Source organism: Podarcis tiliguerta (genome assembly GCF_965153285.1).
Source record: "Podarcis tiliguerta genome assembly, chromosome: 9".
NCBI lineage: Eukaryota > Metazoa > Chordata > Lepidosauria > Squamata > Lacertidae > Podarcis > Podarcis tiliguerta.
This window is the reverse complement of record NC_139542.1, coordinates 73,959,925-73,975,997: the sequence shown is the minus strand read 5'-3', so window position 1 is coordinate 73,975,997 and position 16,073 is coordinate 73,959,925. Positions and strand designations below refer to the sequence as shown.

The following is a 16,073-nucleotide window of genomic DNA, read 5'->3' as shown; positions in this document are numbered from 1 at the left end:
ATAACACAGAGCCAAGCCAAAAGGTTTCTCAGTCAATTTTCTCTTTTTCATAACCCAGTCTTTGCTTTCCAAATGACGTAGCTTCGTTTCTACGAAAAGAGATGCTGAGGCTATCTGGAACCTTTCTCCTCTGACCTGACAACCAATCTGTGTACTTTCTCATTAGTGAGGGAAGGGACCCTGTGCCTGCTTAAAAGTATCTATTCTTCCTTGCTAAATTCCAAAGGAGAGCCTTGGCACTGCAAGCAGGTAGTCAAAGGATGAGGGGCTGGGGCACTTGTTTCATTCCCTTGATTTCTCCTGCTCTGGCTTCAAGTTACAAGAAAGAAGATTCTGACTTAACATTGGGAATAACTTTCTGACAGTAAGAGCTGCTTGGCAGTGGAACAGACTCCCTCAGGAGGTTGTGGACTCATCTTCTTTGGAGGTTTGTAAGCAGGGGTCAGATGGCCATCTGTCATGGATGATTTAGTTGAGATTCCTGCATTGCAGAGGGTTGGTCTACATGACTCTTGGGCACACTTCCAACTCTGCAATTCCAGAGGACTTTGGATGTTGGCCCTCTTCCTTACTCAGGCTGGGGCCTTAGGAGTGGCCTCCAAGGACCATTCATGGAGGAAAGTTGGTTTGCAAATTACACCCGATCCCATGTTACTCTAAGATCCCTTTCCCTATTGTGTCAGCACAACAAGCCTGTGAGGTAAGTTGGGTTAAGCGATAATGAATGCCACAATGTGGTTCTCTCTTGTGTCCTATTCAGGCATCCCTATGAGGGTGGTGGGACTGAGAGAGAGGTTTACCCAAAAGATATCAGAACCTGGGAATGCTCATATAGAGAGGTACGGTCCTTCAGATGTCTGGACCTAAGCTGTATAGGGTTTTGTAAGTCAAAACCAGTGCTGTGAATCTTGCCCAGAAATGGAGTATTAGCCAGTGGAGCTATTGCAACAAGGCATTTCTGTTCTTCCTATAACTGGCTCCAGTCAGCAACCTGGCTGCAGCATCTCGGACCTGCTGAGGTTTCCAAAGGAAGTTCCATGTAAAGTGTGTTACAGTAATCCCAACACGATGCAACCAAGGTTGCTGGAATAGCTCAGTTGGAAGATCATGAGACTCTTAATCTCAGAGTCATAGGTTTGAGCCCCACATTGGACGAAAGATCCCTGCATTGCAGGGGGCTGGACTAGATGACCCTGGGGGTCCATTCCAGCTCTACAATTCTGGGATTCTATGGCATATATCAGTGTGGTCACATCAGGCATCTCTAGGAACAGGTGCAGCTGGTGCACTAAGTTTTACTGTAAATGGGTAAATTCTCTCCAAGCCACCATGGAAACTTGGGTGTCTAGACTAAGCATTGAATCTCGGAGTACATGCAGGAGGAATAACCTGAGTTTTCAGGAGGAGAGGAACCCCATCCAGTAGGGGTTGAATCCCTGTTCTTTGATCTGCTTTTTGACTGATTAGGCGCACCCCTGTCTTGTCTGAATTCAGCTTCAATTTGTTCTCCACAATCCAGTCCATTACTGATGGATACTGGCTTAGCACAGAAACAGCCTCCTCAGATGCAGATGGAAAGGAGAGATAAAGTTGGGCACCAGCATATTGGTGGCCCCAGGCCCCAGCCAAAGTCCAGCACTCTTTCCACCGCTCTACAGCGCTTTGCTTGCCTAAGAGATTGTGAGCTGATTTTCTAGCAAGCATCTAGCGAGACTGTTTAGCGAGGTTTAAAAAGTGAGAGGGAGAAGATCAGTTCAGCTGAGGATTCTTCCGCCACCCCAGTCCAATGGTGGCTGTAGAAAGAAACTGTGCTCCCCCCCCCCGCCCCCGCCCCTTGCACTGCACATTGTAAGTCAAAAACCCTTGTTCCACCGGGAAGGCCATTACTCCTGGAGCAATTTCCAACAGTAGCTGGAGTGCTCCCAACGTCCTCGGGGGGTGGAATCCATCACGCAGTGTGCTGAATCCCGTCAAGGAAGCCTGGGAGAAAGGGTCAAGTGGTCCGCTGCCATGCTGTTGGAGCTCATCAGAGACATATTTAATTTAATTAAGGTTGTCAGTGCTATTGATTTTGGCAGTTTCAATTACTGTGCTGTTACGGCTTCTGGATCTACTGATCTGTGATGAGCCATATCAGCACCAGCACACATGGAGGAAAAAGCCCTTTGTCTCCTTTAAAAGCTGACACATCTGCCATCGGCCATAACTTATTACTTTTATCCAGCCCAGCTCCTCTTCTGTTCCTCATAATTAATTTCTCATTAGACAGCTCTTTATTGTTTAATTTGTGCAGTTTATAATCAAATTGGGCACATTAATTGTCGCTGAATTTAAGGCTAATGAAAAATAAAGGTTTTCAATAACTTACTCTTCCATTATTCCAGACAAGATAAAGTAAAACACTTTAAGGATTGTCAGCTTTTTAAATTATAAATTAGGTTGTTTAAAGAGCATGGGCATTTAGGAAGCCGTTATCACACATTTAGTAATTATAAATCCTAGCCTCCAATACAATTATTGGGATTATATTTACAATTCCTCTTTGCTTCCCCCAGCCCACACTCTTGTTATTTAACTGTGTTACATCTTATTGCTGTTAGTCAAAAATAACTGAGTTCTGAGATAATGAAGGGTCTTTTACATGCATAATTGCACACCATAACTAACTCTGAAGAACTCAATAAAGTTATGAAGTAATACTTGAAGTTACAAGCGAACAGCTGTAAACTAACACAAAGCATCTCAGATATGTGTTTTCTTTCTTTCAGATTCTGGAGGGTTCTGGAGGACTGAGTCCGTTCCGATGGAGAGAGTTGGTGCTGTGTCATGGCCAAAATCCTGTGGCAGGAAAATTGGACTGCTGTCTCACCTTTGCCCTGAATTCAGTGAGTAGCTTTAGGCGGACCTTTTTTCTGTTAGTCTGTGGTATGACCACATCACATATGAACACATTAGGAGATCTGTGGTGAGGTGTTATCAATGTGCTAAGAATATCCAGCTTTATTTCAAGAAGGACACTGACAAACTGGAACGTGTCCAGAGGAGGGCAACCAAAATGGTCAAAGGCCTGGAAACGATGCTTTATGAGGAAAGGCTAAGGGAGCTGGGCATGTTTAGCCTGGAGAAGAGGAGGTTAAGGGGGGATATGATAGCCATGTTCAAATATATAAAAGGATGTCACATAGAGGAGGGAGAAAGGTTGTTTTCTGCTGCTCCAGAGAAGCGGACACGGAGCAATGGATCCAAACTACAAGAAAGAAGATTCCACCTAAACATTAGGAAGAACTTCCTGACAGTAAGAGCTGTTCGACAGTGGAATTTGCTGCCAAGGAGTGTGGTGGAGTCTCCTTCTTTGGAGGTCTTGAAGCAGAGGCTTGACAACCATATGTCAGGAGTGCTCTGATGGTGTTTCCTGCTTGGCAGGGGGTTGGACTCGATGGCCCTTGTGGTCTCTTCCAACTCTGATTCTATGATTCTATGATTCTATTTCTCTGCAATATCTGCGTCAGAAGAGGTCATGCCAGCCCTGGACTCGCAGTGGTGGGCTGGATAAGAGCCAGCAAACTGATGCTGAATCCTGACAAGCTAAAAGTGTTGATGGCTCCCATGCCTGAGAGCTGGTCAAGAGCTTGCCTTGGATGGTGTCGTTTGTCCCCTGAAGGAGCAGCTTCATAGTCTGGGGGTCCTCTTGGATCTATCTCTGTCACTAGACAGGTGACCTCAATGACTACGAGTGCCGTTTATGAACTTCAGCTAGAAGGCAGGTTTGGCCATTTCTGGGCTGGATAGCCTGATCACTGATGTCCACACACTGTCGGGCTGGACTACTGCAATGCACTCTTTGTGGAGCTGCCCCTGAGATTGGCCTGGAGCTGCAGCTAGTGCATTGGGGAGAAATAGTGCCACCAAAATCCAGCGGCTTCTGAAAGAACTTCACTAGCTGCCAGGCTAAGCTCAAGGTGCAGAACATTTCCACCCACTATTGTGATCGGAACAATAACTGGGAGCCACAGCAATAAAGTATTGCTGGGAAAATTAGATTTCCCTACCGCAAAAATGCTTAAAGAAAGATACTTGGATCCCGAGGTTGAAAGAACTCCCTCCCCCGCAATTTATTCTTCAGATGACTTTTGCTATGTCCATGTGTTTCACCAGGAGCTAAAAGATATGTTTTTGTTGCCTCCCCTCTGCTCACTGCCAATGCCTCTATTAATTGGTTTCAAATGCTGGCAGGCCTGTGAAACATGGCCTTGTGAGTCTAGTTCCTTATATGATTTTTATTAAAATTCACTTTGTGTCCAAAGCACATGAGATTTACAGCTGAGTAATAGATTGATTCTTACTAAGGCATAAATCTGCTAACGGTTTATGGAGGCTTGTTGATATTAGAAGGTTGGTGAAAGTCACTGCAATCGTCCAGCCGAAGAGCCGTCTGTTATTGCCCTTAATGCATTTGCTTAATTGGATAAATTGTACACGGCTTCTGAAAATACAAACAGAGGTGTGGGAGGTGGAGATACTCTGCTTGGTGCAGTTTCTCCTTCCACACCCTTCCCCTCAAAAAATTGAAAATGAAGAGGAGGCGGAAGGGAACAAGAGAGGCAGCCCTGCAGTTTGCTACCTTGCAGCTGAAGCAATTTGTTTTCCTGCAGCCATGGAGAAGCCCTACCTTGCCTCTGGGAAGGAAGGAAGGAAGGAAGGGGGACAGAAGCCTTTGGGAAAAACTTTATACTAAAGCCACTAGCGGTTGATGAATGGGGAAGGCAGAAAGGTAGCAAATGTATGGATTTAGGGTTGCTGTTGGTAATTTTTTCAACGACTATGAAGAACATAAGAAACAGGAGGGGTTCAGGGGAAAATATGAGGTTTAGTCTTGGATATACAGTGGTACCTTGGTTTGCATATGTCTTGGTTTGCATACGTTTTGGATTACAAACACATTAAACCCTGAAGTGCGTGTCCTGGTTTGCAACCTCTTTTTGGATTATAACCCCCCCTTTTTTTTGGGATCACGAACAAATTTTTTGGGGAGGCCCCATTGGCGAAAGTGCGCTTTGAGTTACAACCTGTTTTGGTTTACAAATGGACCTCTGGAACGGATCATGGTTGTAAACCAAGGTACCACTGTATTCAGCTTGAGATGATGAAGAAGCACTGAAGGGGGAAGATCAGAGAGACTGTTGGAAATGGAGGAGTGGGGCAAGGCAAGAGAAGAGTTGGGTGTCACAGGCTGTGATGAGATTAGACAGTAGGAAATGGACAGAACAAAAATCACAGAGGATCAAAGAGAGAGGGGGAAAGTGAGGAAGGTGACCCCCTGGGTGTGTTGTTATTGTGCTGCTATAAGTACCTCTGGAGTGTGACTGCTAGAAGGTTGGGAAACTGACAGAAAGTGCTACCTTGGTTAAGTACCAAAGTATTAAGCTGTAACACTTATGCAACAATTAAGTTAAGGAACTGAAGTGAAATAACTTGAAATAAGCTAAGCATTTACCAACTAGTCTAGAAACCTGTAATATCTAACTGAAGAGTAATAACTAAAAATAAGCAACTGAAAGGGACGCGGGTGGCGCTGTGGGTTAAAGCCTCAGTGCCTAGGGCTTGCTGATCGAAAGGTCAGCGGTTCGAATCCCCGCGGCGGGGTGCGCTCCCGCTGTTCGGTCCCAGCGCCTGCCAACCTAGCAGTTCGAAAGCACTCTCAGGTGCAAGTAGATAAATAGGGACAGCTTACTAGCGGGAAGGTAAACGGCGTTTCCGTGTGCGGCTCTGGCTCGCCAGAGCAGCGATGTCACGCTGGCCACGTGACCCGGAAGTGTCTTCGGACAGCGCTGGCCCCCGGCCTCTTGAGTGAGATGGGCTCACAACCCTAGAGTCTGTCAAGACTGGCCCGTACGGGCAGGGGTACCTTTACTTTTACCTTTAAGCAACTGAAAATTAAAAGAAGCAAGCTGTGTGTTTACTACCTTGTTTAGAAGCCTGTAACATCCACTGGTTTTAGTATGATTATTAATAAGTTAACTGTTTCCTAAAAGAAGTCGATCTCTTGACAAATCATTTGCTTGACCAACTTTGTCCTATATGAAAAATCTTTCTTATTTGTTCAACTTCTGCATGAGTCTCCAAGCATCAAAGTTTTACCTCATTCAAAACCCATAACCTGTGGTGCATATATAGGGTCTACAGAGGGGGAACCTACTGAAGATGCAACTCCAGAGGTGGAGGGCATAAGGGGAATCAAGCAAGGAATAAACTGTATTGAAGGCAGCAGAGAAGTCAAGGAGGATGGGGACTGAGCAGAGACATTTGGATTGATGTGTGCGAAGATCATCAGAGATTTGGGGGAGGATAGCTTCAGTGCCATGGTGAGTGGAGGGTGGAAGGCAGATTGGAGGGGGGCAAGAGCATAGCTAGAGGCGAGAAAGGTCTCCTCTAGATGACCTGTTTATTCAGCATTCATCCAGATTTGTTTGCATGAAGTTTACAAGGTGGTTAGACTAAGCCTGGTCTTTTCTGACAATGAACATTCATTCTGCATTCATCCTGTTTTGCTTTCAGGGTGTTTACATGTCTTCCCATGAGTTCATCCCACATGAAGTCGTCATCGTCCCCCCGTTATATTGGAACAAATGTAGCTTCACTCTCAGTGCCAGCATGCTGAGCACTGATTTGCACATCTCTATTGGAGAACTACCAGTAAGTTTCCATTTTACAATGCCAGTCTTTCCTGACGACATGTCAGACTGATCCAGTAACCAGTTGCATTAGTAACCTGATATTCCCTTGAGTTTATAAGTGGTAATTTGGGCCAACAGCAATGCGCTGAGCCACGTAACATCTGCAGGCATTAAGTATCACAAAACTTTACAGTGCTGATTGCAAATATTGTCAGCCATTCAAAATATTTTATAGTCACACATATGTTCCAAAAGCCATTCCAGTAGCTCTGTCTTTGATCTACTTCAGAGCCTGTCTCTAAATAGGATCCTTGTAATAGCACAGGGTGCCATTTTCTAGAAATTAAGTACTTAGGGAACAGATCCTTTTCACTGACTAATGGCTTGTGGGCCAGATGCTGATCCAGTTACCAGTTTTAGAGTGGTGTAATTTATCCTGACCTGCAGCTGAATAAGGGAAGCACTTCAGACATTCATACATATCAAAGACAAAAAGTTAAAACTCCCATAATTGTCATGTCCCCTGCACCACCCCCCTTCTAGGCCTCTTATGTAATTCATCCAAGGTTAGTCCTTTACAGCCAGTTATTTTAAATGGGGAAAATTATTGGAAAGGTGTTGCCCATATAACTGATAGATCAAGAAGAGATTGTGGATGGTTCAAAATTCTGAACCCAAGTTTTATGTTACTGGAAGCTCCCTTTGTCAGAAATAGTGCTGACTTTTTTTTACAAAGGGGAAACATGGCCATGGCAGGTCTCATCTAAAGACTTATACGCCTGGAACCCCAATATTCACTGAGAACCTGGGAGATAAAAATGATCCTGACAAAACAATGGATAACCTTGTTGGATCCTGAGGCTCTGGCGAAGGCAAGTGATAGCACCTAGTGGGGAGGGCAGAGTTTGCTTCATCTGCATGGCTGTAAGGCCAGTAACAAGCTCTTATCAAGCCAGCTGGAAAACTGATTAGCCCTTGATTCTGCATTCTCAGTCTGAGATCTAATGCCTTTCCCCTGAGATACTTAGAAGGAGGCTAAACCTTCTAGATCCCCTTAAATGTCTCAGGCTTTGAGATGTGGCCAAGCTGTGAACCCTGCTCCTAAGTAAGAATTTGTAGGATTGCGGTCTTAGTATGTTATAGTTTTATATCTTTATATATTGCAAAATTCTTTCAGAGCCAATTTGGACATGTTGTAAAAGGCTTAAGTTCTGAAACTGAATGAATGAATTTTCACAGAATCAAGCCTATTGTGCTAGATTAGTGGTTGTTGGCAAGGAAAGGTGAGAATGATTTCATAGGTACTTGGCTAGCTGTGTTTCCATTTACTGTCTTGGCCTTGAAGATGGGGACCAGTAATGTGGTCAAAGGCCTTTGGTGACTCACTAAGCAGAATGCAGGCAATTCATGACCTGCAGTTGTACCTGAAAGAAATATTCTATTACATGCACATGATTCACTTTTGGATGTTTCCAATTAAGTGCAACCATGATGCCTCCTGAACCTTGAAAGGTTCTGGGCAAATTCTGTCAGGCTGTGTGTTGGTGGTTCATTTCTCTGCACTATTTCCTGCAGTAATGGCAAACTGGACATGCTGAAATTCTTGTTTTCAGCCCAAGACAAGTTGAATTTGGAGACTAAATCAAGAGGCAAGATTGCTGCAGTTGCAGGAGTCCAGGGGAAATGAGAGAGAAAGAAGAGGAGCCATCATATATTTCAGAAGAGGCAAGTGCCAAGCATGTAGGCCAGGCACCAATCTCACCCTCCTAACAGACTTTTTGTTGTTGTTTAGTCGTTCAGTCGTGTCCGACTCTTTGTGACCCCATGGACCAGAGCACGCCAGGCACTCCTGTCTTCCACTGCCACCCGCAGTTTGGTCGGATTCATGTTTGTAGCTTCGAGAACACTGTCTAACCATCTCGTCCTCTGTCGTCCCCTTCTCCTTGTGCCCTCCATCTTTCCCAACATCAGGATCTTTTCCAGGGAGTCTTCTCTTCTCATGAGGTGGCCAAAGTATTGGAGCCTCAGCTTCACGATCTGTCCTTCCAGTGAGCACTCAGGGCTGATTTCCTTAAGAATGGATGCGTTTGATCTTCTTGCAGTCCATGGGACTCTCAAGAGTCTCCTCCAGCACCATAATTCAAAAGCGTCAATTCTTCGGCGATCAGCCTTCTTTATGGTCCAGCTCTCACTTCCATACATCACTACTGGGAAAACCATGGCTTTAACTATATGGACCTTTGTTGGCAAGGTGATGTCTCTACTTTTTAAAATGCTGTCTAGGTTTGCCATTGCTTTCCTCCCAAGAAGTAGGCGTCTCTTAATTTCGTGGCTGCTGTCACCATCTGCAGTGATCATGGAGCCCAAGAAAGTAAAATCTCTCACTGCCTCCATTTCCTCCCCTTCTATTTGCCAGGAGGTGATGGGACCAGTGGCCATGATCTTCGTTTTTTTGATGTTGAAGGTTCCCGATCTTTCCACTCTTACCTCTTTCACTGATTGGCTGTTTCTTTTAAGTTCCACTAGAACTCACCTCCAAGAGTGCATAAATGACTTGGATGAAGGAATTGAGGTGATGGTCATCTACTTTGCAGATAACACCAAACTGGGTAGGGCAGAAGACCGAACCAGGATTCAAGATGACCTTAACAGATTGGAAAACTGGGCCGAAACTAACAAAATGAATTTCAGTAGGGACAAATGTAAGGTTCTACACTTAGACAGGAAGAACCAGCTGCACAGATATAAGATGGGGGACATCTGGCTTGCCAGCAGGATCTAGGGGTCTTAGTAGACCACAAGCTTACTGAGTCAACAGTGTGATGCAGCAGCAAAAAACCTTATGCTGTTAGGCTACATCAACACAAATATAGTGTTCAGATCAAGGGAAGTCATGATACCACTCTATTCTTTCTTGGTCAGACTCAGAACACACCTGGAGTACTGCATCCTGTTACGGGCACCACAATTTTTATTCAAAATAAACTGCAAAAGAAATGCCATTGGTTTATGTGAATATAATTGCTCATCAGCAATGCATAAATATTGCACATTCATCTTAAGTGTTGACGTGTCCCCCAATTGTATGTTTTCTTCACAGATGCAACTACAGAACACAGTGGTAAAAGGGCAAAGCCCAGAGCAAGTGCCTTTGATTCATGGTATTAACAGCTACTGCTTTTGTTTACAGACATACTGTATTGCCTTCAAGTTTCACAAATGTTCTAGCAGACAAGGCCAACACAAATCAGCCTCCAGCTGTGTTGGAAAGACAAATCAAGGATTAAAAATGCATTACTCAAATAGGCAAGTACAGCTACAGGATAATCAATGAATGTGTGGGCTCAAAACTGATGCAGTTTAGTGGATCATTCAAGAAAGTTGGTGAATCCACATAGTACAGGCTAAGTGAATAACGGACGGAACACAAATCCATTCAAAACCTAACATTCAAGAATATGAAGTATTCTCTCTCTCTCTCTCTCTCTCTCACGCACACACATACACACTGCCAATGTGATGTAGTGGTTATTGTGGGAGACCATGTTTCAAATCCCACTCAACCATGAAGTTCATCTGGGGCCAATTATTGGTTATCAGGTAACCTGCCATTATGACTACAAAATGGGGGGACATATGTTGCCCTACGCTCCAGGGACTAGAGGTGGAATATAAGTGAAACAAACAATCAAAAACACAAAGGCAGACTTTCCCCACTTTCACACTGAATCACACCACCTTTTCTCTTTCTGATCTGAACTCCCACCTTCCCCGACTGTTCTTTCATTCTTTTTTCCTTTGCTTCTGTATCTCACTTACCTTCTTTCTTTCCTCCTTTCCCTCTTTCTCTCCCGCCATCTCTCTGCCCCCCCTCCATCTCCTTACAGAGCTCAGGTTGTGTACACATTACCTGCTTAAAAAGCAACAAGGTCATTTTTTTCCAATTCAGATCAAAGCTGGTTTGCGGGGTATGCATCAAAGCAACAGTATTTCATCAGAGGATAGATGTGTGTATTGTGGGTGACATTATGCACACACTGCTTCCTAGACCAGTGGTGGAAGCACATGGGGGTGCAGAGTAAACTGAAGCCCCCTTCAGAAATTCTCCTCTGCACATTCCAGGTAGGAGAAGGGCAGCGCCCATGGGTGTCATTGTCCGTCTGCCTGTCTCCACTGCCTTCACCCCACTTCACTGTCTTTGTGCATTGGATGGGAGATCAGGACAGGGGGAGGGAATATGTGCATGTGCTACTTCATGTGATCAAGGGCTTCAGTTGCGCCAGGGTTCTTGATCACATGCAGGAACCTGCACACATTCAGCAGAAAGCTTATAGGTCCTCTCTTCCAACCTTCCGCAAAACACACCAATGTCACGTGGGCAAAGTGCGCAGGGCCCTGCTCTCCCTTTCCCTGTTCTTGGAAAATGTGAAACTTCTGAAGGATCTTTTGTTGCAAATACCTGTGTAGCATCTGAGGCCAGATCATCTGTCTCCTACTCTGCCATTCTGGATGGCGCTCAAATTCTGTCAAATGAGCCGGCTGCCTCCTCAGATTTGCTGGGGAGGGGAGAGTTCATGCTTTCTCCTACGAAGCAACAAGGCATGCAAGGGATTCTAAGAGGAAAAAGCCACTTACAGCCCAACAAGAACTGGTTTCTGTTTATGAAAACTGGCACTGAAGGCCGTGTGAAATGCGAAAAGCATCTGTCTCAGAGAGAGATCCGTTTTAAATGCATGTTGGTCCGCTCACAATCTGGATCATTTTTGCCTTGCAAATGTCCCAGTAGGAGTTTCAGGAGTCAGTTGCAGCCAATTGTGCTCACTTCTCCTGCTCTCCTTCAAAAGGGATAAATCTTTCAAACGTTGTGAATAAACTGTGATTACATCTTCATTTGTCAGTAATGGGATTACCGTGCCAGTGAAAGAGACTTCAGACAAACATACATGTTTAAGATGGGTGTAAATTACCCAAGGGGATTGGGAGGGGGGAATTCTTGGGGCTCTCCTGGCCCCAGCCCCCAACTCCAGCTTCTTTAGAAAGCTGGCCTGCGGCAACGAACTTGAATAGCCTGGGATCAGCTGACTGTTCCCTGCTGCGCCTTGTTGCTGTTTTCCTGTGCACATGCTCAGTGAACTGGAAAATACAATTATACACATCCAAGAGAACGGCTAGAGTTTTTGACTCTGGCTAACAAGCTAAGGATTTTTCAACTAATTGATTTTTATCTCTGTATGAAGAAGATGTCATAAATCTTCCTCGGCTAATAATAGTTAAGAGATAAAGGCTGTTCTGAAGAAATATAAGCTGGGCTGCTGCTTAAAACTCAGAAGGGGTACATGGGCTAAAGTGCAGAAAGCTATAGGTAGCTGTTGATAAAGCAGAACAAACTGGGGGCCAAGGAGCCTGTAAACAAATCAATTAGATTAAAGTTCGTCCTGTGAAAGCTCTACTTAGGTCCTCTTAAAGATAAAGGAAGGCGAGAAGGCCCGAGAAGTTTTATCAGCTTGTTATGCTTCTAATGAGCAAGATGAGGAGGAAAGCAACTGTATCCTGGAAAAATGAGCATGGGGTCTCTATCATCTGAAGGAGGAGGTTTTGGTTACACTGCTGGAATCGGGGCTTCTTTTCCCAGGTCCCATGGCACATCACGCACATAAAGAAAACCCTATTCAGGGCTTACAGACATGAGGGGGAAACATTAGCAGGGCCCCACTTTCACCCCCCCCACCACGCAGCTTCCCGGAATTCTGTGTCGCTTCTGCAGTGGGGATACCAAAGATTCGCCATACACTGAAGAGTCCTTCATTGGGTTCTAAACCACAACCAGGGTTATAAGCCACACCTGGAGTTTCCACGAATCCTGGAGGCCCCCGCTGCCCGTGGAGACCTGCAGAGCCAGGCACAGTGAGGTAACAGAGAGAGCAGGACCCTTCACTCTCCTGATCACAAGATGGAGATGGTGTGCTTTAAATTACTGGAGAAGGCTTAAATCTCGGGTAGGCAACCTAAGGCCTGCTTTGGAGCTACTTCAGAGTTTTGGAAGGGTGTTTGCACAGCCTCACCCACCCCAGTTCTCCATAAAGGGAAAGCTCCAGGTAGTAGGAAAAGGAGGTTATGTTTTATGACTGGTGAAACAGGGAATGCCTTCATTACCAGAGCTCTCTAATCACAACCCTTTGGGGAGGGGCCTTGATAAGACAGAATATCAGAAATGGTGCAGTATTTTTTACGGTTCACTTCCGAGTTGCCTCATGCAGGAAAAGGATGAAAAGTTGATGGCATTTTTTTTGCAGCTCCAATTTCAATGTGGTATTTCATCCTTGGGAGGGGCAGGGGAAGAGATGGACTCCTGTATTTCCACACACACATACTCAGTGAAAGGAAGGGTGGTTTTGAGCTGAAAAATGATAAAAGGGGTGGGGGAAGGTTGGTTCAGCACATGCTTTGTATGCAGAAAGTCCCAGATCCAATTCCTGGCATCTCCAGTAGGGCTATTAGAGATCCCTGTCTGAAGAAGAAGAAGAAGAAGAAGAAGAAGAAGAAGAAGAAGAAGAAGAAGAAGAAGAAGAAGAAGAAGAATTTATTAGTTATACCCTGCTCATCTGGCTGGGTTTCCTCAGCCACTCCAACAGAATATTAAAATACAATAGTCTATTAAACATTAAAAGCTTCCCTAAACAGGGCTGCCTTCAGAAATTCTGGAGAGCCTCTGCTGGTCTGTGTAATAATAATAATAATAATAATAATAATAATAATAATAATATGCCATCATGACTGGAATTTGTACATAGGCAATTTCAAGCAAATACAAGCACCCCAGAGTGAAGTTATATGAAATCAGAGCAAGCTATGTACACTCAATAAAGCAAAAGGCTATTAAATAGATGAGAGTTCTACTTCATTATAAAAATGACCAAACATTAAAAAGGGGAAATTATTCATTGTACAGTGTGGTGGGTTGCAAACCCTGACATAACCACTCTGCAAAACCCATAACAGTCATTGTAGGTGAGTCTCTTTTCATGGCCCAAACATCATCAGTTTCTTTTGGGCTTTGAATCAGTGGGCATTTTTGCTAATCTCTAATTATTAAGGTCAATCTCAGACCCGTCTTAGTTGACTGGTCTATAAGATGTAACTTTATTTTGGCCAGATAGAATTATTGTAGATGGGTCATGTGATATTGCCCTTTCCTTTCACTTAGAATCTTTGGGGATTATGAAAGTGAAGGGCGTAGAAAAACTCACACAATACTCAGCAAATTAGTCCATCTGTCAGTCACTTAGTCACTTCTGGAGCTCAGCATGGAGGACTCTCTGTAAGTAAAGGATGGTGAGAAAAATCGCAGGACAGGAATTCCCTGAAGGTGAGTTTGCAAATGTTGCTTTAACTGGATAATTGTCCTAAGGTGGCACAAGACTCTTGGTTGTTTTACTGCAAAAGCCTAATGGGGTTACCTATTTTTCTGTGCTGGCTTTCTTCACTTCAGAATGAAACTTAGGAACTTTTTGTTGTTTGCAATCATTTAACTCATTGATCACCAAATGTGGAGAAGACTGAATGAATGGGTTAAAACTACAGCGGCTGTGTTGACATGATTGCACATATTTCTAATCTGAGGATGTCTACTGCAGTTTATGGAAGGAAACAGATCCAAATCCATTGACTGTTTATATGAGGACACGCTGAAAAACTGTGGTCAAATAAAATACGAAGAAAATATCACAGCTAGAAACCATTTCTGAGAAATAAATTACAGAGTTGGAGGAAAGCTTAGCTTAAAGATGTTTTTGGCCCAGTCAAATAGCACTTTCCCTTGGAATGTTTCAGCACAATAAAAAAAATGGCTTCTTCTCAACAGGGAGAGAATAGACCAACTTGGAATATTTTGGATTCCATTCAGCTTTTTGTCTCCAAGTCTGCTTTCCCACCACATTTGCATGCCTCTCTCTTGTAAAATATTTTGTCAGGGGAGAAGTAGAGCCCAAAATAAGGGCAATCAAACTTGCTTCAATTATCTTACTAGAAAAAATGTGTTTCTGAGCCTTTACAATTGTTTCTAATAATAATGTCAAAGATTAACACTGTCTGATTTGAGGGACTAAAATATTTAAATGTTTACAAACATGGGGCACAATCTCACCAAAATTAAGAACTTTTAAATCTCTTTTATTTCAGTGGGATGGAGTTAAACACATTTAGTTCCAGCATTTGAGGATTTTATTTTTTACTAGAGTAATTTTTTCATTCTCATGAGTAATTGGTGTACTTCACAACTTTGGTATAATGACTTTTGTTTGTGCCATTTAATTTCTATTTATATTCCAGGTGATTAACCTTGCTGTGAGCCTCAAATAGTCAAGACACCACATTTCCCAGAAAAATGTTGGTCCTTTTCTGTCTATTCCAGGACAAAGCCATGAGCTGAGCTCTCAATTGCAGGGTCACCAGTTTTGGGCTATGTACACATTAGCAGCTTAAAACACAGCGAAGTCACACACACACAACCCTGCTGCATTTTCAGTTGCATTTTTGTGTTGCTGTACAGACTGGAGGGGAGCAGAGATAGTTTCACCTGATGCACATTACCTGATTTGTTTCCCTGCACCTGCAACCCCTCATAACTCCTATTCAATGAAGTTATCATCTACACATATACAATGATTGTCTCAAATGTACACACTTCAGCTTAACCACGACATACGTTTTCAAATCAGATGGAAGCTGATCTGAAGGAAAGTGCATCAAACAGCGCTATTTTTCTAGAAACTACAGGATATATATGGATTGTGACTAACATCACGGAAGTGCACTGGAGCCAGAGTAATTGGTAACATCTGGCATTTGGAAGAAGGGTCACTAGGTGCACTGTGTTTCGGGGCTAGCATCTTGACACTGTAGGACAGGCACGTTCAACAGGTAGATCATGATCTATCGGTAGATCACTGGACGTCTGTGGTAGATCACTGTTAGATCACTGGCTCCCCCAAAGAAGCTCCCCTTTAAAAAAGCTCAATTTTTTTGCCCTGCACTCCCCAAAAATGGGACTTTCTCCTTCCTAGAAAAAGCTCAACGACTTAGACCTGAACCCCCCAAAAGGGGGTAGATCACTGCCGCCAGTCTTTAACTCCATGAGTAGAAGTTGGAAGTTGGCCACCCCTGCTATAGTAGAATAAAGAATTCATAAAGCTGGAAGTAAGCAAAGTGGATATTTTTCTCTATGACTACCATTAATTATATTCTTGACCATACTCCAAGAGGAAGCTATTACTAGTAGTGTCCATGTGTGATTATAAGTCATCTTATGTGATAAGGGTTTTGGTGAATCTTTCCATGTCTGTCTGTTGTGTGTGCGTGTGTATGTGCGCATGCACACACAAATATGAGAGCAAGGAAGGG

At 43.8% G+C, this 16,073-nt stretch overlaps 1 long non-coding RNA gene across 1 annotated transcript; it reads left to right on the top strand.

The window, feature by feature from the left end:
* The first annotated feature begins 679 nt into the window (after positions 1–679).
* On the top strand, positions 680–8,412 carry LOC310657942. The gene is made up of 3 exons (XR_014502022.1): positions 680–839; positions 2,769–2,885; positions 8,288–8,412. It is a non-coding gene; the product is annotated as an uncharacterized lncRNA (long non-coding RNA).
* Positions 8,413–16,073: the final 7,661 nt, after the last annotated feature.